Source organism: Tachysurus fulvidraco, chromosome 10, assembly GCF_022655615.1.
Source record: "Tachysurus fulvidraco isolate hzauxx_2018 chromosome 10, HZAU_PFXX_2.0, whole genome shotgun sequence".
Lineage (NCBI taxonomy): Eukaryota > Metazoa > Chordata > Actinopteri > Siluriformes > Bagridae > Tachysurus > Tachysurus fulvidraco.
Window position 1 is genome coordinate 7300186 of NC_062527.1, and position 22687 is coordinate 7322872.

General features: G+C 41.2%; 1 protein-coding gene across 3 annotated transcripts in view; it reads right to left on the reverse strand.

Moving 5' to 3' along the window:
• plxnb2b (plexin b2b) overlaps positions 1-22687 on the reverse strand; it is a 134788-nt gene that overhangs the window by 98129 nt on the left and 13972 nt on the right. Inside the window, exons 2-3 of one of the 3 annotated variants that reach the window (XM_047819370.1) lie at positions 7368-7403; positions 7017-7031 (exon numbers count right to left, since the gene is read on the reverse strand). The exons of 1 other annotated variant lie outside the window; for it this stretch is intronic. The gene's annotated coding sequence lies outside the window, so the exon portion shown is untranslated. The remainder of the gene's footprint in view (positions 1-7016; positions 7032-7367; positions 7404-22687) is intronic. One more of the 3 variants, XM_047819371.1, reaches the window with a different exon arrangement.

Consider the following 22687-nt stretch of genomic DNA (forward strand, 5'->3'; position numbering starts at 1 on the left):
CTCATGCTACACGTTAGTTTTGATTTTTGTTTTGATTTTTAGTTTGTCGTCCCGACTCAGTTTTCTGAAGCATTTCTCAAACATTTCTCGGAGACCCTGCCTTTAATCTCGAGAGCTGGATTCTTTTCCTCTTCTAGGACAGCAGCAGTATTTCTGCGGTGAAGCCAAACCCCCGTCTCGTACTGTACGGCATTCAGCCTTCAGGCTGCTGATCAGGAAAGCAAATTGAGCCTGCAGCCATCGAGCGGCTGTGACAAGCTAATTTCTAGGCCACGAGGAAAGAAAATGGAGGAGAAAGAAAAGAAGACAAACTAGTCCAGGTGAGGAGGTGAGACAGGTCACTCGTGTGTCTCTCTCTGTGATAAGTGCTCTCCTCTCCTCTCTCAGTGCCCAATGTTGATGTGATAGCTCAAATTTTTAACAAGCTGAAATAACTGGACCTACTAATTATACATTTTTTTCCCTTATGATCCCTGCCTTTTTTTTTTAATGTCTTTCTAATGTCCTGTCACATTAATTCATTCCCTGTTTACTGCTCCCATTCCTGTGAAAGTTGGATATTTATCCTGGCTGCGTTCCAGTAGAACTGAGAAAATGACTCAAATCATCTCCCCGGCCGTGGCTGTGGGAATAATGAGGGCACGAGCGAGTAAAAGAGGCAACAAAACACATAGCCACGACTGAGACGACAAGGGGGAGTGACAGAAGTGACTAAGAAGGACGGATATAAATGAAGCGAGAGTGCAAAAGGACGGAGGAGGAGGTGTGGGAGAGAGAGAGAGAGAGAGAGAGAGAGAGAGAGAGAGAGAGAGAGAGAAAGAAAGAAAGAAAGAAAGAAAGAAAGAAAGAGAGAGAGGCCAAATTTAGCCGTAAAATGTGAGAGTTTTTTGGTGAGAGTGGGCACTCGGAGAGCACAAAACTCCAGCATGATAATCATTTCAATATCCTTAATGAAGGATTTAGATCAATTACACTCACACCTTTCTGTTAATTCTTCAGTTCCACGAGTCTGTTACTAATTTCCTCAACGTGTCAAGAACCTTTTTATTTTTTATTTTTATACTTTAAAGCCAGAATTCCATCCAAAATTCATTACAAAATATGTGCCAGTGATTTGAAATGTTTGCTGATATCAAAGGCAATTATTAGTAATATTTTATATATAAACTTTCCCCCTGTTTAATATAGTGGATGCTTTATTTATTTATTTATTTATTTATTTATTTATTTATTTATTTATTTATTTATTTATTTTTTGCTGATCTGTGAAATATTGTGAGAAACCATACAGTAAAAGATCTTGACAGGAACAAAACAAACGCGTTATTGTCCTGATTTATCGTGAAAATCTCGATGTCTCACTTCCACATTTTTAACAGTAGTTCTCTCAAATAGAATAGCTCTAACGTGCTTCTTCATATTCAGTGTTTTTGCACAGGATGAGTTCACAAGCACTGGTCAGTGTTTTGTGGAGGTTCTTTTTTTAGGATTGTTGAGACCAACAACATACTAGACTCTTTCAAATTTGTGGAAAACTACCTGAATTGGTGAAATCACAAGTGCAGGATTTTTCTTTTAAACTTCAACACATGTAATGACTCTCCGTAAGAGCTTTACTCATGATCACATGTAAACTAAGAGTCTAAATGCCTGTTGTCTCATCACATGACAAGAAAAATCCTCTTCAGAATATCACAGCATTTGCTTGATTTTGAAAAACATAAAATCCTGGAGGGACTGAATAACATTTATTATGCTAGAGATTGAACCATTCCACTTTAAATCAATGTTGAAAGACATAATACACACTAACAGGTCCTGAGTAAAATCCATGAAATAAATAGATAATAGAATGTGATAGATCCTGTCAGAAAAATGACATGGAATATGTTTACAAGTAAACAGTTAAAAGGGATCCCTGGGCGAGCGTTAGCAAAAAAAAAAACTAGCGGTAGTTAACAGATACATGCAGCTAGCGTCGAATGATTTTGGCCTCAGAAGCTAGACTCAGAGAGGATAATCTAACAATGTGTGGGCTTCTGCTACAACACTAGTGCTGAAAAAAAAACATTTAAAAATTAGTGGCTAATTAAACTGCTACAGTTTGCTAACTTTTAGTTTAACATTAAAAATGACAAAAATATAAGCCTTTGCTACGCAATTTAAGCGAGATTACCACTTAGCAGCTGAAATCATCAGAGCTTTGCCCGGTCCCGTTCTTTCTCTTTCCTTTCTTCTCACTTTTGGGTTTTATGTTTTAACATCAAAAGATACTGAAATGTTCTAAATTACATGATTATATACATTATGCATATCCTAATAGATATCACAGGTTTTTGAAAATCTGAAAAATCATGGATTAAATTTCACACAAAAACTCCTCGAAAAAAGCCTCATTTAAACATAATGTCGAACAATTAGGTGTAATAGAAAAGGAAATTGTAGCCCTGAACATGGAAACAAAGGATTTTCCTTTCACTGTCTACTTTTAAAAGGCTGAAGGAACGAGCTAGAGTGGTTAAATTGTATAATTTAACTGTGGGATTGTGTCATTATCCATGCTTCCACACCTGGGTCACGGCCCTCCGGTGCGAGCGCTCTGCCTGCACAGCAGTAGCTACACCCTTACTCTGTACGAAACAGGAGCAAAACCACGGACAAGATGAAGATCTGGGGACAAAATCAGGCCGAGTGGTGCCTCGATTGTGGAACAGAAAATACTGGAGCGTTAATTACAGAGAAGGCCGTGACGTCTGTGTATGATGATAAACTACAGCACATTAACGGGGCAGTGTTTTATTATTTCCTGTGAAAGGTCGTCGTGTGGTACGTTTTCAGTGTGGGTGTTCAGTGAGACAGAAGGATTTCTTGACTAATTCTGGTCTATGTTATTGTTTATCTCGTATCATATAACAAAGGGATAAAAATTCAGGAAAGTTTGCAATGATCATTAGGTCACCTGATGAATCCAACCCACTTATAAGCTCAATCCATCACGCAACAGGTACCAAGCAGGAAGAAGTCACTGGTAAGCCGTTCTACTCCTGGTTGCCATAGTAACAACATTTCTCAGTGGTTGGAGCAGCTAGCATTACAGATCAGTATTCTTGCCGTCAAAGTGAGACATTCTAGAAGGAGTTTATGTGTTTTTTATATATAAATTTATATATATATGCATCATCTCATACGGCCACATATCGGCACCAATGGTCGCTCTAGCTCATGCGGCCGAACGCTCTTGTTCACGCCCTCTGATCAATCTACCATCTTCAACATACACAAGCTCACAGATGTCTGCATTGGCTAGTGTACCGGTGATTGACATGGGTAATGGAGAATAAGCCCCACCCTCTCTAAACTCTAGGCTGTGGATAGTTGTGGCATTGTACTAACAACGTCGTGCTTTTGTTTGTTTTTACTGACAAAGCAAAACGTAGCTGTTAATAAGCTGCTACAAGAAGTGGCATCATTATATAAAACAGTTATTAAATGCAAATGAGCTGCCAGGAGAACATTTTCAAATGTTTTTTGGGCAAAATTTGCATTTTATCAATGACTTTCTACCCATGAAGTCAGGACCTCAGCTGTTCTGTCCAACCCAGAATATATTCAGAGCGTATCAGGCAGTACTCTTTGCCTATATGTGGTGTTTATGATGTTTATTAGATTTCAGCAGCTATACGGTTATCTACAGCAGATCCTGCATGACTGAACTCGTTTTGAGCAGAGAAGTGGAACTCGTCTGATTTACAGAGACGAATACCGGGCCAAGATGTGTGTTTATTCTTTTTTTGCCTAAATGCTCCTAGTGATGTCTAATACATTTTGAGGACTGTACAATTTCAGTCTGAAATTGGTGTCATCACAGCTTTATCTGTTCAGTATGCAATGACAAATGAAAGATTTCAAATAAAGTATAGCTGTTTTTACTCAGGATAAACGTTCTTCTCCGTCCGATCAGAAGCGAATAGCCATTTACACCCGGCATTTACAATATGCCTCTAGTGGCTGCTTGTGATCACATTTCATATATCATTTCCGCGAATCAAATCGAAGCAAATCTTTATTACATCAGTCTTACTCTGCGTTTGATTTCAGAGAAGAAGGCCCCATAAATCTGATATCATTAACTCGTATGGATTGCTTCATACATTAACATTGTGTGGTATGCTAATAAATGATTAACGAATGTTAAAGCAACAATGTTAGTTGTTAGACGATCCTGTTCTTTTTGTACGAGACACTTGTTACATTGCATTATGCTTTGAGTGACTGGATCATGACACGTCCCTGAGACACACCGGATCCCGTAAACTAAGCGCTGTCCACATCCAACCAGATCACACAAGGATGCACTGTGATGATGATGTGAATGCTGGGTGTGAACAGGGCTGGACATTCAGTTCAAACCTAAACACATTCGACTAGCAATGTTCACCTGAACTGATTTAAATGTACAACATGCAGTATGATGTGTATGGGTGAGAGAGAAAGAGAGAGAGATAGAGAGGAAGACAGAGAATATGATGCACTTTCTGCCGTCACTACCTTGAAGTGATTTTCTTTAACTCATCTCTCCTTGCTGAGGGTCAGGGTGATCCGATTCTCACTTCAAGCTGTACCAAGATTAAGGTGTCCGATGGTGCTTTATTGTGTGTGTGTTAGCAAGTGTGCATGTGTGTCTGTGTGTGTGTCCTCTGCTGGAGCGGAAAAGACCCCAGTCGGACTCTTCAATCACACTAAGCCCCAGCAGCCGCAGGCAAACTCTACCAATTAGCCGCATACTGCATCTGACCCTGCCTTCATTAGAGTGCAGGCATACGTGCACACACACACACACACACACACACACACACACACACACACACACACACACACACACACACACACACACCTGACCCTGACTTCATTAGAGCAGGAGGGCAGTTAGTCTGACAGTCTGGAGAAGACATGGTTCTCTCTCTCTCACACACACACACTCACACACATCAGTGGTAGGGGTGACCGGAGTATCTCAGGCACAACATGCTGACGGCAACAGGTGCAGCGGCTGAAGGCACCAAAAATCAACAGACAACACTTCAAAAATAGGACAAGTGAAGCCTGGGAGGAGGAGAGTGAGGCATAGAGGGGTGTGTGTTTATGTGTGTATATTTATATATGTGTGTGCGTATGTGTGTGCCTATGTGTGTGTGTGTGATATATATTTCTCAGCCTTATTCAACAGCAGTGATGAGACATGTGGCCCAGTCTGCTGAGCTGAGTGTTCTGGGTGTATTTTCTTGATGGTCTAGAAGGAGTAATTAGTCGGTTCATTAGAATATTCTAGATTTTCTTTTTTTTTTAAAAGTGCTTATGCAGAGAATTGAGAACAGTCTTTTGAAATTGTGAATAGCTGCTGATGGATGTACATGTATGTGTGATAAAAACAAGACTTCTTTTTGCCCCAATGCCCTGTGTGTGTGTGTGTGTGTGTGTGTGTGTGTGTGTGTGTGTGTGTGTGTGTGTGTGTGTGTGTGTGTGTGTGTGTGTGTGTGTGTACACCAGCTGGCCTCTGATTGTAACCCAAGCCATCTTGCTCTTATCCACTGAGGAGAGGCTTTCAGCTCATCTCGAGTTTCACGTCAACCCTTCCATCAGTGCATCATCGTAGAGGCTGATTATACATCATCAAACATACTCGCTCCTCATGCCAGTGAGTTACAGACATGAACTAGGCTGCAGGAAATATTTCACACTACTGAAAAACCACTGGCCTTTTAACGAGAGTCTGAAACACACAGCAGGGCGGAGGGAGAGGGTGCAGCGAGCCCCTGTTCACTCATCTGGCTGGGCACTAGTGGATTATTGATCGCAGACAACCCCTCTCAAAGCCATTCATCACAGACCACTCAAACCCTTAAACGTGCATGTGTGTGTGTGTGTGTGTGTGTGTGTGTGTGTGTGTGTGTGTGTGTGTGTGTGTGTGTGTGTGTGCTGTTGATAGCTCCAGTGATAGCTATTGCCAGGCATCTGCAGCTAGCACATCCATTATTCCCAACAATGAGCTGTACGAGTACCTGCAGGACAGCCGGCAACACTCAGTCCCTATCCAGCCCTCCTGTCCTCCTTAACACATGCCATCGTGCGAGAGGAAAAAAATAGCCGGGCGGAGGAGATAATAAATAAATAAATAAATACATAAATAAATAAATAAATAAGAGGAGGCATTGTTTTCCTACTCATCCGAGCGAGGTTAGCAAAGCTGTTCGGCTGCAGATAGCAGCACAACAGCCTGAAAGATGGCCAGCTCCCTACATTATTTTGTGTGTGTGTGTGTGTGTGTGTGTGTGTGTGTGTGTGTGTGTGTGTGTGTGTGTGTGTGTGTGTGTGTGTGTGTGTGTGTGTGTGTGTGTGTGTGTATGTGTGTGTGTGTGTGTGTGTGTGTGTGTATGTGTGTGTGTGTAACTTCATCCCCAGGTGAAAACAGACCGTAACGAGCCAAATTGAAGCAGTCAAGGAGCAAAAGAATTTTGACGAAGGTGTGTGTGTGTGTGTGTGTATGTGTGTGTGTTTGTGCGCAAGTTTGGAGGAAGCTGAAGGACAGAAGACATCTAAGAAAAATTAATTACAGAAGGGCTCTTCAGGAGAAAGAGTGAGTCCAGCCTCCTTAAACCTTCTTTCTGCATGCAATAAAGTGTTAGAACCTATCCTGACCTAATCAAATCAAGCTGGAGAGAAGACTAGAGACTAGAAAAGGAATGAAGAGGTGTGACCTTTGGTCTAACTTTAAATTCTTGCCAGGGAGAAAAAGAGAGAGAGAAAAAAAAAACACGTTATAAATTCTACTCCATGCCATGGAGATATGTGTCAGGCCAAATAAAGCTTTACAGAAGGGTTTTTTTATTCGTCAGGTGGATGTTAAACAATCCAGACGGGAACCGAGAAAAACAGAAGAAGAAGCACGGACAGGCAGGCGGGCTTACGCTCTCACACCGACAAACAGGCAGATTACTTCTGAAAGCAGCCAAACTTACCTTTGTTTTTCCTCCCTCAGTGAGGCAATGTGATTCAGAGGAGAGAAGGAGAGAGAGAGAAAGAAAAAGAAACAGATAAGGATTGATGAATTAAGAAAAAAAGTTCTTTAACACTGGTATGCACCATTGATTTTCTATTCTTCTGGAAACATTTAATGAGAGCAAACTCATTTGAGAGAGAGAGAGAGTAAAAGAGAGAGAGAGAGAGAGAGAGAGAGAGAGAGAGAGAGAGAGAGAGAGAGAGAGAGAGAGAGAGAGAGAGCGCTGATGTGAATGGAAGTATATGAGTCTATTTAAGGTGAATGGCAGATGCTGGAGAAGAGAGAACAAAGTGCTCGCTCATTATCTTACCTGCACTAAAGCCAGAGTGAGCGTCTGGACAGAGAGCTGTAAGGAGAAGACACAGCGGTCGTTTAGGTTCAATGCATGTTTTAAGTACATCAATAAATAAGTAAGTACAAGGCTGAAATTACAAAGTATAATCTTCCTCAGTCACCGCTTATCAGCTGAGTAATTGAACTCACTGCGAGACAGAAACGTATTAATCAAACACCTAATTATGCTTCAAGCTGTTTTTGCTGAGTTTCAGCAAAATGTGTGCTAATGAAATGCTAAGATTAATGCTGTAAAACTTTATTATTATTATTATTATTATTATTATTATTATTATTATTATTATTATTATTATTATTATTATGCATGGTATTGTTTAAAGAAAGCTCAGATGCAAAATTAAACACTGAACATCTCCCGCTTGATTAACCATTTGGAGCAAATTGTGTTAATTTTATTTTTAGCTAAGTGCTTTCTGTATCAGGAAAAAAAGCCCAGATCGAAATATACAAGGTCCATTAGAGGAGCAAATTGCGGCTGTAACCACCAAAAGCTTAACATCGCTCTCCCAAACCTCAAGCCATTAGCTCTGTGCCACTGTAGGCTATTAAGGCGTTCCTCAGGGTCCGCCGTTTGGACCGATTTATGCGTATGCAAAGAACGAGAATTAGAGTAAAGCTTGATTTTAAAGCTAGCATGCAAACATCTGAGGCTACAGGAACTACGTTAGACGTCAGAGAGTTTAACGTGGATGGTGTAGAAGAAGTCTGCTACAGAGTCATCAAACAACTGTACTTCATTCCGATCACATCCTGCCAGAGAATCCTAACACAGCCTGCAGTCAAAGACAAGGCAATGCCGGGCTCCGCAGGAGAGACATCCTCACTAGCTCTTAGCTAAGAAGAAAGAAGTGAGAGAAGTCATGTGTGAAAGGTTGAGAGTAGAGTACAGCGAGAAGCGCAGCGGGAAAACAGGGCTCATGCTGCACTAGGCCTGGTATGAGTTCTGAATGAGAAGTTATGGCCTGCACATGGGCTTGAATATTTATGGAAGACAGAGAGCATGCTCAAAGACAGAAAACAAAAGTAAGCAGCTCCATGTGCAGGCAGGTCCATATGTGGATATACAGTATCTATAGCGCTCTTGCTAATACCCCAATGTCTTATTTCAGCTGGGGTTGGATTGGGCCCTGTGCCTTTGTGGATGTGGACATCGTCATGCTGAAAGACGACTATAAGAATGGAACCGTTCTGTCAGAATAAATGTTAAATAAAAAAGCCACTTATTTTTTCCTGCTGCATTTGTTAAAAGTCTGTACGAGATATGAATGAAGCTGTACGAATTCGATTCAAGTGTTCTGGACTAAATAACAATTATTCATTTATAGAGAGTGTTAAATGCTCTCACATTCAGTCATATCTTGTTAGTTTGCCAGCACACCCGAACCAAGTTACACTATACGGTCAAAGGTATGCGGACACCGAGCATCACACCCATATGTACGTCTTCTTTAAACTGATGCCAGAATGTTGGAAGCACACAACTGTATAGAATGTACTCTAACTTCTGTACTTTAACCTTACGATTTCCCTTCACTGGAACTTATGCCACTTTTCCACCGGAAAGAACCGGGTGCTGGTTCAGAGCTAGTGCTGGTTCAAAGTTGGTTCCACTGGCGAACCTTCTAAGAACCGGTTTGCCTTTCCACCGGCTAGAGAGCCATCACAGCGCCGAGTGTGACGTCACTGTATACGTGTCACGTGTCCCAGCAACGTTTGCGCAGCAGCAGCGGCAAACACAAACACAACAATGGCGGATGTTGCTTTACTGTTAATGCTCATGGCTTTGTGAACCTACATTGGCATCCAAACGCGGCGAATACAACGTGTACGTGCAGCTCCGTGTAATCTGTATAAATGGAGTTTGTAATCGAGAAAGTACATAACGTTATTTTATCGTTAACACAGAAAAAAAATCGATTCTGTATGTTGCCGCTGATTTTGAGACACCTAGGAATTTGACAGGAGCTTAGTGGACAAGCTAAATATAGAAAGGCAAAGGGTTTAATGAGAGCCATTTTCAACAGTGGAGGAGTTCTCACCAAAACCTTCACCCACGCCTGTCCAATTTAACGAGGACAATATCCTTGACAATGTGTAAAGATGTTTTTTTCTTGACAATTGTATGGTTTTGGAGTTTTGGCGTACAGGTATGAGCCGAGGTCGTGCTGATGTTGATGGAGAACCTGTCTGTATGCTAGACTGAAATGATGCCACTGAGAAAGAAGTATAAAGACAGAACCCCGGTCTCGATCAGTCCACATACAAGTCCAAGTTGGTAGAACACACATATGAAAAAAAAAAAACTTGTCACAAGACTGGTGCAAATTCTGTCCTTTTACAAAAGAATAAACAGCAACCATGTTTCTCACGCAATGGACAGATGAGGCAAAAATACACCAATAAAATGTGTTTGCTGCTAATAAGCTGCTACTGTCAAGGTGTGGGACATCCATCCATCCATCTATTCATCGTTCTAGGAGTCCACCCGTTCATCCGCCCATCCATCCATACATCAGTCCATCTATTTTCTGTACCACTTATCACACACAGGGCTTTAGGAAACCTTGACCTACTGTACCCCAATGGAGTCAGGGTACAAGGTTTGGGACACCTGGGTGCTAACTCATTACAGGACACAATCACATACATTCACACTATGGATGATTTAGAGATGCCAATCAACCCACAACACATCTATGGACTAGGGGAGGAAACTGGAGACCTCTGGGAAAACCCTCTGAAACACAGGAGGAATATACAAACTCCAGAGAGAGGAGGTGGGAAGCAAACCCCTAAACCTCCATGCCCCTGAGGTGGGGCAAATAGCATGTTTTTTAAAGAGCATTCAATTGGACAAAACATAAGCCTACTACTGACTTTGTAGAGTCCTCAGTGTTAACTATTTTCCTAGCAGAGACAAACCCAAAAACTAAAGTGAAAACTTCTCCAAAATGTTTTGCTATGTTTTTTTTCTTGATACTTATGCTTTCAAACCGGTTTCCATACATAGAAAGCTCTGAATCACCCTCTTTGTTGTCAGGGGTACTTGTTTCCACAGGCAGCATGTTAATCTCAGACACTGAAGTGCTCTTCTAAATAAAATCATACAAAATTGAATACATACAGTAACTTTGATTGGGACCTGACCTACTCAGCTCCTCTCATAAACATTAAAAAAAAGGTTTTGCTTGAACTTTCAGGAGTGTGAAACCTCTGTATCCTTTACAAACAAAATGGTACCATATTTTTTGTCAGCCAGCATTTTAGTTCCTTTATAGAACCATCATTTCCACAAACAGATTGTAGACAATAATGCTGGCATGCTGTATTGTGTAAAGACAGAAACAAGAAAAATACAAGAAGCACCTTCAATTTGGCGTTCCAACATGGGAACTTCCGCTTAACTTCAAATAAATTTTACTGTATGTAGAAACATTTACATTTAATTCGACCAATCAACATACAGAAATATTCATTGTCAATTCTATAACTAGGGAAGTTACTAATGATGTAATTTCTTTGTCTTTTCACTACTGACATCACTGAGCTTAGCATGTGCTTCAGTAACGTAAAAAAAATAAATAAAAATGCCGTATATAATATTCTTAATAAAGTTCTAAACCTAATATGGGTTTAACTGACCGTTTTGTTCATGGTCTTAGAAATGTAAAACCTTAAAAAATGTTATCTTGTAAGAAGCTGTAGCATTCCACAAGGTTTTAACCTCTTTATTTCCAAGATGCATCCTAAAAGTTCATGTGATTAATGTTTTGTTACTGATTTACTGATTTTTTTTACATTTATTACATCCTTCTAAAAAAAAAAAAAAACAACAACAAAAAAAAAACGTGAACTTGTATTTCCAGATTATATCACTAATCAAGTTTATGACTTTTAAAAACAGTATTTAAGTGGAACAGGGTTGATTAACTCCAGACCTACGGAGCCTCTGCTGTACAATCCGACGTTCTCACCTGCTCCAGTTCATTAACGGCTTAATAATTAGCTGATCGGTTAGATCTGGTGTGTCGACAGGGTAGGAGTTACCCAGGACTGAAGTCAGCAACCGCTGCAAAGGAATATTCAGGGAAAACAGGAGAGATTTAACAGAATCAGGAGTAGTCTTAACCATCAAATCATAAAACTGCTCTGGGAATCGTCAGCGTCAGATAAAGACAGTGGTCATTGTTTGAAATGCGACCCAGCAGCGATGCCACCAGCAATGACCACCTGCCTATGAGAGATAGTGAGAGCGGCCATAAAGATATGTAGGGAAAAAAAACAACACACACCTCAAGCCAAGGTAAACACATCAGTAGAGAGGCCAATAATTGCAGTATGGGTCTCTCTGGGTTGTTAGCGAGCCCAGAAGCAGTAGATAACGGCTGGATCGGTGGCCGCTGACACAATGCCGTTATCTTCGCTGCTCAAATTGACCGTCTATCAATTTGGAGCTACAGGAACGGCAAAAACGCAGAGAAAGTCGATCATGGCAGCCAAACAGCACAACAACCCAGAGGACATTAGGTCAGGCTTATCAATGAGCGCCAACAAATGAGCATGAAGCAGACTTCGATGATGTGGCGAGCCAAGATGACGAGATGGACTTCCGGATCTCCTACGAGGCCTTTTTTATTATTAGGAAAGTCAAAACTGTTGACTCTTTAAAAAGACTTCATAGGAGACGAGGAGTCACAGGTTGCCATTTGAACCCACAGTAACTGATTCTCTCTTTCGGCTACACATTTGCATATTCATGTAGATAACAACTCCGCCCCAACCTCCATAGGGTTATGCAAAACATATAAACAGGCACACTTTCATCTACATCTCATTCTCTCCTGCGTCTCTCCAGCTAATAAGTCACACTTTCTGCATCATGTAGTGTGTGCGTGTGTATTTGTATGCAGTTTCTGGCCCTGAAAACTCACCCAGATTCCTGGGAGAGCCCACAGCCGGGCGATAATGAGAAGGGAGACAAAGAGAGCGTGTCAGGAAGTAGATTCTTTCTGCTGTGCACCATCTGGAAAAGGCGAGGTAGATAAACAAATACACCCGCCGCATCCCTCCCTCACACTCACACACACACACACACACAGGAGTGTGTGCACGCCACTTCTCGGATTTTCGTGGATTCTGGCTTATCAATCGTCGACCAGATTCAAAACCAAGAGAAGAGAAAACAAACAAGAGGCAGAGTGAGGATGTGGTGGTGAGGGGAAAAAAAGGAGTATATTTTCACTCAACAACAGCAACCCTAAAACGATGAAGACAACATTTTTGATTTTCAATCTAGTCAAGATTTTTTCTCTGATCTCAATAGATATCTACTCACTGAATAAAAACCAGAGGAAACGATCTGATAAATCTGTCTCCCGAACCTGAAGGATGATGAGGGACCTGGTGAGCAGAGTGTGAGGCCTGTGATCAGGGACACTGAAGCGAGTCTTCACACTGAATACCTGATTTTTATTTATATTGCAGAAATGTCCACAAGGAGAGGGCCTACACCTTTGGGCTTCGAATGTGAACAAGAGTGCAGCTGGAACACAAAATGTGAAGCGAGACAAAGCTGTCGGAAAGAGAGGGAAAAAAATAATAAGGAGGTTCCCTTAGGTTATGGAAAATAAGTCAAACTTGAATGTCTCCATGTTTCTGCTCCATGTTTTTCACACTCTTACACAAACATAGGGGAAATCCTGAGCCTCTATAAATCCACTGATGAGAGCCAAGTAAAAGCATAATAAAGGGAAGTCATCAGAGGAAGGTGAAGTGGATGTGGTGTGATTAAGGAGTTTGGTCACTTGTGACTATCAAACAAGAAGGGTGAGAGCTGGAGAACTGGGCTGTCCCATTTCCATGGCATCAGAACCTACCAGCCTGCACGGATTCACATCGACCGATTATGAAGAAACGGTTCTACACATTTCTAGAAAATGACCTCTAAATGAATAGAAAAAGTTTGGAAAATACTCTTGAAATGAACAGAAGCCAAACAGATGGCGAAGAATTGTGACAAACGCTCGAGGTGCATCCCAAATCACAGAGTATATGCACTGTTCTACACGGTTTCTGACACATTTATTCAACCACAAAGAAAAAAAAAGTGTGGAAAGGTGGAAAGCGGTCATGCACTCAACTTTGCTTATGTAGTGGAAAGGGGGTGGGGCTAGGAGGCAGGAGTGAGACTCCAGTGTACAATACATGTTACAAATGTCGTTAAAATCAACCCTGATTCATTTTATCATTTTCACTGTATTCTGTTAAAGTTGGTGGTGTTACACAGTGTTGTGCTAGTTACTAAGAAATAGTATGTGTAAAAAAAGTAGTTACAGTTACTTCATTCAAAAAGTAACTCAATTACTTTGTATATTACTTACACCAGAGAGTAACGCGTTTACTGTTCAAAGTAACTTTTTAGTTACTTTTTTAAAAACTGGTCTTGCTCTCGCCTTGACTCGCCATTACTGCCGCACATACTTGAATAGACGGAAACACGCCCACAGTGCGGCATCTTCGTGTTTACGGTGGTTGGCATCCACCAATCCTACAATGTGTGGCTGCTGTAAACAGGTTAGGCTGTAGGCTACACTTCAGTCTAAATGAATTCATTTAAAAAAGTAACGGACAAACGCACCATACGGTAACGGTAACGACGTTACTTTATTTACAAAGTAACGCATTAGAGTATTAGTTACTGTCAGAAGTAACTGTGTTACAGTAACGTTTTACTGCCCAACACTGGTGTTACATTATGTGCCTGATTCCCATCGAATGGGAAACTCTGCGTGCCAGAAAACTGCCAATGTTAAACACGAGGCGAAACTCTACCCTTTTAACATCCATACACTAGGCAGCAGAGGTAAAGATATCACAGTGTAAATGCAAAGTGTGTATGAGGTCATTTGGTACGCTACTCTAGATCTCCAAACCAAATATGTGCGATTTGAGTCTTCTGTAAACTCACCATTTACATGTTATGACCTGCTGCCTGCCTGCATTCACACTTCTATATTAAAACGTCTTTGGGCCGAGGCTTATTAAAAGTTCCATGTCCCTGAGATGGATAAAACTAATTAAAGCACAGCAGGTGTATCTTGAAGAGAACCAAAACAAGAGCACACACAAACACACACACACACACACACACACACACACACACACAGAGCACAATGTGAACAAATTATTTTACAATCAGTATATTACACAAAATACTGGATTTATTGCTACCCAATTTGACAAAATTGATTTGTATGTAATGTAAAGTTGATTTACATCAGACGTTCTAAACCAGTGACTTTTTTTTTTCAGTTTATACACCTGAGCAATTAAGGGTCTTGCCACCCTGTAGTGGCAAATTGGTGGACCTGGGATTTGAACCAATGACCTCCTGATCAGTAGTCAAACAGCTTAACCACTGAGCTACCACATACCACATGTTGATAAACACTTACAAATTCTGGGATAAAGGGCAATTATGTTTATAAAAAAAGAAATTGTGCAATGACTGTGTGTCACTACATTTGTCAGTCTATGTGAAAGCCTGCGCCTGTGAGTCAGAATGCTCACAGAACAGTCATCACTCATCTTTTTTTTCCCCCGTTTTTTAATTAGCATACAATAGGTTGTTACAAGCCTAACACACACACACACGCAGACAGAAACACAAAGAAACAAAAGAATAAAAATCAGTACAAATGAGGAATCTGTTGTATTATATGCTCTTAACGTATTAAGAACACAAATTAGCAGCACATTGAATTTGTTTAGTGTTTTTCTCTTAGACAATGTCACAAACAACTTTACAGATGTCTGTTTAGATCCAGAGATGACAACGGCAAAGAAACACTGCCTGAGAACGACATAAGTGACATGAGGAAGACAGCACGCACGCTTATGCAGAGAGACTTACATTTTATTACATAACTTATATAACTGAGCAATTGAGGGTTAAGGGCCTTGCTCAGGGGCCCAGCATTGGCAAGGGTTAACCACTAGGCTACCACATCCCCAAGGTGTGATCCCAGATAAACCATTACAGTGTACAGAATAAAGTTATTATACTATTTACTAATTAACTATACTACGTGATAGCTGACTGAATGAGATCGGAACCAAGCACAACTAGCAGAAACCCCCAAACCCCCCAACACACACACACACACACACACACACACACACACACACACACACACACACACACACACACTCCCCCCCCACCAAGTAGCCCCAGCCCACACAATACCCTCCTGGCCTACACACAAGCTGCACTCGACACTTACTTTATTTTTTTCCAAAATCCTGACTGCAACAGTTGGGTGTTAATCTTCAGCTCTTTTGTAATCCTGCATTAACTGTATGTAGCTCTTTACTAAAAATTAGGAGTTATATTGTTAATTAATATATTATTACACTAATAATTTACTGTAAATAGTTTTAGAGTTGTGCTTTTTGAACTGTGATTTATTAGCAACCCTTTTTCCTGTAAATTATTGTAAAACATAGTGGGGGGTTTGTTTCATTTTTTTTGCAGTGCAGACTTATGTACTGTGTTACTCCATGGTCGATCACATTGTTCCAGTTTGTACAAGCTCTACAGAAGAATGACAATAAATTAGCACCCACTTGACTTGATTATAAGTTGAAATCGTCAAGGTTTCTAAATGGTAAATGTTTCAATCCTCAAACTTTAACCAAATGAGCAACTATACAGGAGCATGTGTTATTTTATACTCTGTAAGATATGTAAGATATGAGCAAGCTGCCACTGTTGGGCACTTAAGCAAGGCCCTTAACCATTTCTGCTCCAGGTGCCCTGTGTCATGTCTGACCTTGCACTGTGACCCTGACCTCCAAAAACGTTGGGATAGGCAAAGAAAGAATTTCACTGTGCTATAAAGCAGTGGTCCCCAACCTTTTTTTCGCCGCAGACCGGTCAATGTTTGATAATTTTACCGCGGCCCGCTGGGGGTGGGGGGTGGCGGCTATACAATTAAATTAAAATGATTAATTTTAATTTAATTGTATTTAAACATGCCTTTTAACTCACTATAATGCTAAATCAATGAGAACCCTGAGCTTGTTTCTTTGCAACGAGACGGTTCCATCTGGGTAATAGGAGACAATGACACCTGAAGTGTGTTGCAGCCGCCACCGAAACCCGGCCCGATAGCATGAGATTTTGCGCACGCACAGTATTCGTGCGGCTTTAAGTGACGTCTCTCAGCTCCCGATTAACCTCTCGTCCATGTAAAGTCGCACAAACCCGAGAGAAATACACCACAGTAAATAAAATGGAAATAATTGAATGTTCCTTGGGCGGCCCGGTACCATTTGGTCCATGGACCGGGACCGGTCCGCTGCCCGGGGGTTGGGGACCACTGCTATAAAGTATATTAATAATTACAAAATAAAGGAATATTCGATTCTGTATCACGGTTCTTTTCTATACGCATGTTTTCTGTTGCATGTCGTACATTTTTACAATATTTTATTGTGGGTTCTGTAATTATTGTAACATGTACAGTGTGAAATGAGTGCAGGACAATAAACATAAGCTGTAATACTGTGTAATAGGAGTTTAAATGGAGACTAAATTGCACATGTGAACAAATACATTTCCCCTGAACAAATAGTATGCAGTTAGAAAATGGCTCTTAAATGGTATAAGTGTCTAGGGTTCTAGATCAATCTTGAGGATAAATAGCTATTCAAGCCAATGGCTTACGTCAGTGCTGGCAGGTGTGGTGGATTCGTGAAACTTGGAACAGGCGAATGTTAGCCCTCATTCTCCCTGAGCAGAAGCTGTCACGTGATGGCGAAGGTCCTAGATAATGCCTGGCAACTGGGAGAAAATTACAAGGAAAAATGCAGACTGAAGTATGTTGTGCTGCTTGATGTCAGGAACAGCCAGAGTAAATTCACTACAGTCTCTCTAAACTAGTCTTAGTGATGCGATTTGAAAAATGCCTGCATGTTGAAAAGACCACCTGCTCCGGAGAAGAGGCGTATGTAAAAGCCATTTCCGTTACATCTGAAAATGATTTCTATTAAGGTTAAAATCCTTACGCAGCGCTTTGCTGGAAGGCTTTGGGACCATTAGGCCAGCAGCAGGTGCCAGCTGAGGGATCCTGGCTGCAAGTCTGAATTCTCGCCTGTGACGGATGGAGTGTAATCCTGAAGAGACTTACAAATACGGGGAAGTCCATCTGCACTTGGCAGCGTGATGAAGACAGCCAGGTAAAGGAACAATCTGGGGGGCTATGAAGGCAATCCAGCAAGTGAGATGATTCATTTATGTCTAAGAAGAGACTCTAAAATGGACACAGCTGCTCAAAACGTTTGGTTTGAAAGCAGGAAACAACAACTATGCATCGCTCAAAAAAAAAAAATCAAATTAGTCAAACCTTAGTCCTTATTCTGATTACTTCAGAAGTTAAAGACTGGACTTATTTTTTAAGATGCTCATTGTTACTCATCCAAAACACAATCAATAGCAGCATCAATCAACATCTGTATGTGATTCACTCCTCCAAATGTCATCAAACGTCAGACACAAACACTGAGATGAACACTTCTATGTTCCATGAAGTGTGAATTCTATTCTACAGTTAAGACAGTGTAGTCTGAATAATGCAGTGAGAGAGTAGAACACTATTAATACCTGAAAGCGATTAAAAATGTAGTGTGAAGTATGAAACCTACTCTACATATTAGGTGGATTTCACATGCATGTGTTTGCCGTGGTTCAAATCCGGGTGTTGGTCTGGACTCTCATGATTCTATCAAACGCTGGTGTCATTGCGTTCATCTTACAATACCACTCACCGCATTCGGGGCTTTTTATTATTAATCTGGTGCTGTTCTGTGCACCACTTATGGTACGTGTGTGTTTTGAAAATGTCGCCATTGACACACTCGGGTTACTTCTCAATAATGTGCAGACCCGATTCTGAGATGTGTTCACATGCAACCGATCTCACACCACGTCAGGTTCAGTACTGCGATGCACTCCATGTGTCCGACTCAATGTGACAGCTTTCAAGGTATCAATTTTACATGCAAACCATGCTGTGATAAGGATTTCTACTAATCAGTATCCTTATTGAGCAAGAGAGCCATTTTGAGACACTCTCTTGTTCAGTCCTGTTTCTACTTGTTTACTAGGCTTGTTGATGAATTTACACTTGAAGGCACTTGAAAAATGAGTCAATACTGGTTTCCTGCTGCCCACAACCCATTTAACCATTAGGGCTTTAACAATGACTTCTATTAAAAAACCCATCCCAGGCCAGATCTTTTCCTCTAGCATCCTTTTATCTCGCAAGCGCTTGATACATTACTGCCAGGGATAGCGTGTTTTTGTGCTTGAAGTACCTTCAAGCCATATTAAGAAGCGTTCATGTTGATAGACTCACACTGTCCTTCTGACATCTGCTTGGAACACGACGCACCACAAAAGCCATGACTCCTCATCACTGACTTTTTTCCTTGCAATCAAACATCCATGCAATGCTCCGTGACCAACAACCACTTTAATTTGTTTCCATTCTTTGGTTGCTTCCTGGACTGTGTAAACAGAATAAAAGGCACAGACAAAATTTTCAATATGGCTTCGTGTATCAGGAAAGAGCAGCTGTAAATAAATACCATTAGGGGCTGTGCAGATTTCGGATCGGGTCACGACGTGGGCTTTATTGAAATATCCTGATATTAAAAGGAGTTGAGTCATCAGGGTTGTGTTTGTGACTGCAGTGTTCGTTTTAAAATGGGAAAGTTTTTGGTTTGGGAAGAAGGAACGATTCTCATTCATTTTGGGTCTGTTCACGTTAGAGCGGAAATGGTGGCTTATTAGTTAAGCATGTTTGCCTCCCAGATTGGGGGTTTAAGTCCTGCCTCTTCCCTGTGTGTGTCTGCATGTTTTCCCTCTGCTCCAGAAGTTTCCTCTGGGTATTTTGGTCTCCTCCTCCAGTCCAAAGACATGTGCTGTAGGCTGATTACATCTGTTTGTGTGTGTGTTTTTGTGGCCTTTGATGGACTGGGACCCCATCCAGTGTGTCTCCTGCCTTGTGCCCTGAGACTCCAGGTTCCCAGCAGCCCTGTGCAGGATAAACACTTCAAAAAACAGATGGATGGATGGTTCATGTTAAACGTCAGGCTTGAATATGAATCAAGAGTTACAGAGAACCAAAACACCCAAGCAGAATCCGATCATTTCTAGCACTATGCTGTTCTAAATCGAGATTTATTTCACGGTGGATTGACAACAGCTCAAAACAGACCACTCACCTATTATTAGAAAAGAGAAACGTCCCCTGGATCTCGGCAGAATGAGAAAAAAAAAATCTAATTTGTTTAACCAAATGAAACCAATGATTACTGGCCAGAGACAATAATATGCTCATCATTCATTATTTATTCTGTGTCACACGAATACACGTGAGTGTTCTAACTAATACTCATTGCTAACTTCGTTAATTCTATCTCTGATTGTCACAGCAAATGGCTCTCAACAACTGGAGGCACTGATTTGCCCTTTAAAGCAAAATTGTTCAATTTATTCTATTCCCTTGGGGGCTTGTCAGAACCAGGAGAAGCAAGAAAAAAAAATAAAATAAACAACATGCCCTCAATTTTGCCTATAAAATTTTCACTGAAAAGGAACAGTTACAAAAAAAAAAAAAAAAACCTACAAAAAACCAAACTACACAATAAGTCATTCATCTCCACCACATTTACTTGAAACACTCGTTTTTTTTTTCTTCTTTGTTTTTTTGTTTTGCCAGAATGAGGGTGAAGGTGGATGCTGAAACTGTGAACAGTAAACAGACGGAGGAGGAAGAACTTGTGAAAGTTTGCATTTTTATCCTTCCTGCCGTGATAAACAAAGCTTGGAGGCCAGAAGTGACCAAGTAATATTTCAAAGGCACCAAATAAATGCAGAAAGAGTTTCAATACAAAGTGCAGACTGGAGTCAGCTACTGGCAAATGCACAAAGACACTTCTCTCGTCCTGCACTCTCCCTTCTCATCCGTGCCTATGTGCGTCTGTCTATGTGCTTAATATAGGGGAGTTAAAAAAAGAAACAAACAAACAAAGGGAGGCAGAAAGAGAGAGAGAGAGTCAGAGAGAGAGGGAGGGAGAGAAAGAGTAGGATTCTGCTACCACAGATAGTGCAGTTATCAAAGCGAGGAAGCAGCTGAAAACAGTCATTGTTTTATCTGAACTACGCCTTGACTGCTGAGTGACACAAAAGGAGGACTTTCACAGGAGAGAAATAAAACCTTCCAGAACAATCGGAAACTGTCCAAGCTTTGAACGCACAGCTTCCGCAGAGAAATAACCTTCCGGGAAGGTGTAACAAGCCTTGAGTGAATGTCAGCTCTGACGAAAGGCATAAAATTTGGGGTGAAAGAACATACGAGAGCTGGATGACATCAACCATGTTGGTGTCCTTGTCCAAACTGGAGTTGAGTTGGAGCATGAAAAGGGACTTTTACAGGAGACGTTTGTCCCCAATGTTCATCTAGTCCCTGGTAATTATGTATAGACGACGCAACCTACTTTACCTTCTGATGAGAGTGATGTCTTTGATATACACATAGTGCCTGCGGAGAGGACTCACACAGGGTGTCAGGGCCACAAACTCTCTGTCTCACACACACACACACACACACACACACACACACACACACACACACACACACACACACACACACACACACACACACACTGCAGCCTGGTTCAAACATAGTTAGTCCACCTTGTTAAGGGCAAGGCCAGGTGGTACAGGTGAGATTGGAGCCAGACATGCCTTCTTCTCGCGGGCAGAATTGAATTATTGATCAGCCAGCAGATTGCGTTATGAGGAATTCATGTATCTGTGGCCGACTTGCCCAATTCCAACTGAGCTAGTGGCAGTGCGAAATAGTCTTAGGGAGGGGTTGTCGGAATTGTGCACTTTAAATCAGGATTATTTTCAGAGAGCTAGATTGCACTTAGACAAGTCAGGGCAAACAGAATCGATCAGTCTGTTGGTAGATGAATACAGACAGCTGGCTATGTCTGGTCGCCCCCAGAGCCTTGAGCTTTACTCTTCAGTCAAAGGGTCTTGTCATCTGAACTTGAAGGAAATCGAAATTCTCAGGCCTCAGAACTGATCAGTAAAAAGTGTGTTTGTGTGTTTGTGCCTGCGTCATGAAGGGGGGGGTCTTACCACTGAGCCCGACAGGGGGTCTGGCCTGGGCATTAGCCACACAGACCAACACCGCAATCACTCTCGGATTGATTGGACGTCTGTCACAGGGTATTTTTAGTTAGTCACTTAAAGAGAGTACTTATAGAAGCCATTCAACCTGACAGCACTGCCAGCTCTTTTCCAGATACCTAAGAAAACAAGTGCTGACAGAATTTGTTTCACACCACCTCAGTGAACCCTCTTCAAATGGAAATCCTCTCACCTCATCCTGGCCAATCTGATCCCTGAACACTCGGCTGTGTGTGACTGGTCTGACCATCACATGCTTCCTCGCGTTATAGCACAGATCAACATTTCATTTTCCTCTGGGGCTGCAAGTGCCTAATCAGATTGACAAAATCTTGTGATTAAGCTGTATATTAATACAAATTCAAACTGTCGACATATTTACTAACATATTTATGACATATTTACTATTTACTGTCGACATAAGTACCTACATCCAAATAAAACCATAGAACAAATGCTGAATTTTACTAGAGGTCAGACGTCTGACTAGAAAAAACAAAGAAATATTTATTCAATTTAAGTCCTACTTATGCCTCTTTTCCACCGGAAAGAACCGGGTGCTGGTTCAGAGCTAGCACTAGTTCTGGTTCAAAGTTGGTTCCACTGGCGAACCTTCTAAGAACCAGTTTGCCTTTCCACCGGCTAGAGAGCCATCACAGCGCCGAGTGTGATGTCACTGTATACGTGTCACGTGTCCCAGCAACGTTAGCGCAGCAGCGGCAAACACAAACACAACAACAATGGCAGATGTTGCTTTACTGTTAATGCTCATGGCTTTGCGAACCTACATTGGCATCCAAACACGGCGAATAAAACGTGTACGTGCAGCTCCGTGTAATCTGTATAAATCGATAAAGTACATAACGTTATTTTATCGTTAACACAGAAAAAAATTAGCCTTAGCATGTAGCTACCTACTATCATGTGTGCTGATAATGTATCATATCGCGGTAAAGTAAAAGTGTATTAAACATTAGTATACTTAAGGTACATTATCAAATGCGCTAACA